The sequence below is a fragment of the Zea mays genome, chromosome 7, assembly GCF_902167145.1.
Source record: "Zea mays cultivar B73 chromosome 7, Zm-B73-REFERENCE-NAM-5.0, whole genome shotgun sequence".
NCBI classification, from domain to species: domain Eukaryota; kingdom Viridiplantae; phylum Streptophyta; class Magnoliopsida; order Poales; family Poaceae; genus Zea; species Zea mays.
In genome coordinates, this window is record NC_050102.1 from 131,635,535 (window position 1) to 131,639,379 (window position 3,845).

Sequence of the window (3,845 nt, forward strand, 5' to 3'; positions counted from 1 at the left end):
CTAGTTCCCAAGTGCCATTCTTCTCGAGAGACTCCATCTCTTCATGCATAGCACCAATCCACTTTTCAGTATCAATAGACAATATAACTTCTGAGTAATTTAATGGTTCTTGAACATTATCAACCTCTTCAGCAATATCCAAAGCAAAAGCAACATTGCACTCTTGAATCAGTCTTTTGGGCCAAACTATCTTCCTCCTAGCTCGACCTTCAGCAAGAGATTGAGGATGAGACTCCACAACAGGTGACGAGGCACTGATAGGAGATGAATTTTCAGCAGGTTCAATAGATGGTGGAGCATGATCATCAACATCCCCCACGTGCTCCACCTGAACACTGATAGACTCAAAATTCTGGTTAGTAGCACTGGTAGATACAGCCAAAGTGAACATAGCAAATTCATTGAACACAACGTTCCTACTATAAAATGCCTTCGGTGTATCAGGAGTCCACAATTTATATGCTTTAACACCAGATCCATAACCCAAGAAAACACCCTTAATTGCTCTAGGCTCCAGTTTACCATTATCAACATGTGCATATGTAGTACAACCAAACACTTTTAACTGAGAATAATCATAGGGGGAGCTAGACCAAATCTCAAGTGGAGTTTTATTATTGATAGCAGTGGATGGTGAACAATTGATCAAATGACAAGCAGTGGAAGCGGCCTCAGCCCAAAACTTTTGGCTTAAACCTGAGTTGGACAACATACATCGAGGCTTAGAGATTATTTTTCTGTTCATACGCTCTGCCACACCATTCTGCTGAGGCGTATATGGTACAGTGCAGTGCCTCACAATGCCCTCCTTCCTGCAGAAAGAGTTAAAATCACCAGAACAAAACTCCATACCATTGTCATTTCTCAAAACTTTCAGCTTCCTCTCAGTCTGCTTCTCAACCATAGTCTTCCAAACCTTCAAAGACTCAAAGGCATCTGATTTTTGCTTAAGAAAATAAGGCCAAACTCTGCTCGACTTATTATCAATAATAGTCAACATGTAATGTAGCATCCCAAAAATTCAAATCCTGAAATTTTCTCAAACTCGCTCTAAATTCAAAATGAATTTCAAATTTCATTTCAAAATGTTTGTTTGTGAGTTGATATCAACAAATAAAGTATAGTGGTCTATATTCTCTCTAAAATCCTCCTCAAAATATCCTACAAATATTTCCCTAGTGATCCCCCTCAAATTGTTTACAGAAATACTGCCCAGATATTTTCCTAGTGATCCTCTTCAAGTTCTTTCCAGAAATACTGCCCAAATATTCCACCGATATATCTCCAGGTATTTTCCTCTTGAGAAATACCTTCAGAATCATTTTTCAAGTCCCTACAAATATTTCTTCATAACTTTCCTCATGCTCATACGTATACGTATGCCTCCAGTGTCATACGGTGAGCTCTACAAGCAAATCTCACTTATACAAGACAAATACATGCTAATCTCCCACTAATCCTCTCATCCTCCCACTAATTCTCTCATCCCTCCCCCTAATCCCCCCACCATGGCTATAAATAGAGGGGCAAGGGCCTCCTCTCATCCCACCCCAAGCCATTTCATGGCAACTCTCTCCCCCCCACACACACACCCACTCCATGTTTCACACAAGCACACACTAGCACAAGGATCGTTCGATCGTTCTTCGATCGTTCGTCCCCTGTTCTTAGTTTGTTCGTTCGTTCGTCCGATCGTTCGATCGTTAGTCCGATCGTTCATGGTTCGTTCGTCCGTTCGTCCGATCGTTCGATCGTTCGTCCGTTCGTTCGTCCAAATAATCTTTTTCCTACCGTTATGCTGCCGAAATTCCGATCGTTTGTTCGTTCGATCATTCGATCGTTCATCGTTCGTTCATAGTTCCTATTCATCGTTCATCGTTCGTTCATAGTCCCTATTCATCGTTCTTCCAGATAATCTTTGTCCTGCCGTTATGCTGCCGAAATTCCGATCGTTCGTTCGTCCGATCATTCGATCGTTCGTCCGTTCGTTCATCCAGATAATCTTTGTCCTGCCGTTATGCTGCCGAAATTCTGATCGTTCGTTCGTTCGATCATTCGATCGTTCATCGTTCGTTCATAGTTCCTATTCATCGTTCATCGTTCGTTCATAGTCCCTATTCATCGTTCTTCCAGATAATCTTTGTCTTGCCGTTATGCTGCCAAAATTCCGATCGTTCGTTCGTCCGATCATTCGATCGTTCGTCCGTTCGTTCATAGTTCCTATTCATCGTTCGTTCATAGTTCCTATTCATCGTTCGTTCATACGACTATTCACCATCACTATTCACCGTTACTATTCATCATTACTATTCACTGACACTATTCATCATCGTTACTATTCAGTATTACTATTTATCATCATTACTATTCATCATTGTTACTACTCATCGATGATATCTAGTAACTTTTTCGTCGTCACTATTCATCGTTACTATTCATCGATTAGCCAATCACCCCAAATTTCAACTACTCATACATCATGCTGTCCAGTCCACCTAAGATCAGCCAGACCCATATTCCAGTCATACGAACTCCGGTGATTGTGATTTTCCTTCCAGTAGGGAACTTCCCATCTGGTCACCCATCCCAGCTTTCTCCAAGTTGAGCACGCTTAACTTTAAGATTCCTTCGAACCAGGCTCCCAAACTCAGATTCCAATAATTCTTGTTTCTAAATTCTTATCAAACTATTACCTATCCAACCATGTCATCTCTTAAGCATGGTCCATATTCCAGAAAACTCCCAAAATACTCTTGTCCCATATTCTGCCTATAACTCTCCTGTTCATACTAAGTCAGACGATTCATTCGTCACTATTCTCACCAACAGTGAACTTCACTGTGCTACACCACATACACCTAGCTATAAATACACCCAGCTACCCTCTCCCTCTCCACACACACTCAATACCCTCAGCCAAGGCAAACACCCCACCCACTCAGTTACTCTGCTCTGCCGGCTACACGCATAGTGTCGCTTCGCCTCCAGTCCACCCTCCTGGTAAGCACCTCCGCTCCACCACTAGTAGTATCTCAACACCACATGACACAGATTCTACTCAAGACTCTACCCATCCATATATCGCTATTCTGACCATTATACTAAATATTTGTTGCTATACTTGCTGGTTTGTATGTTTGCTTGTTCATGTTGCATAGTTATCGGAGCGTTCGTGTCGTCTCGTGGAGGCCAGATCTGCAAGTCTATGCCAGGCAGTGGAGCTAGAAGCCAGTTCCGCGAGCTCCCCTTCCCCCTTCACCGAATAAGCACGACAAGCTCACTGGATCCCTTTGATGCATAAATTACCTATGTTTTACAACCACAACCCTCAGCCTGTTATTTTATGCATAATATGATTTTGAGACAAGTTATTATGGCCACCCAGCCGCTTGCCGCAATCAATCCCTGATATAATTGTTACAAATGATTTGAGGAAAGGTGTGAGTTTTCAAAAGAAAATGCTTTTCGAAATGTGTTTGATGAAGGGTTTTCACCCTTATCACCTTTGAGTAGGGATGATCAAGGACTCCCTGGTTTAGGGGAGGGCCTAAGGTGATGGCTCAGCTGGTTTAGGCGTGAGCAGAAGGATTGTCCCCTCTTATAAGGACCGGTTTGTCATCTTTCACTACCTGTACTCATGATAAGTACAACCACTCGAGACTGTGTGGGCAGTCACTCAATCTGAACTCGTACGGTCCAACCCCAGGGTTATGAAGGCTGGGGAGCACTGGGAGGATAAGGAGGGGGAATGTTTTGTCCGGTTTGGACATGGCGGTGGCCTGACTCCTTCCGGTATAACCGTTAAGGTTAGGACGTGCGAGGAAAGAAAGAGATTTGGATTCGGA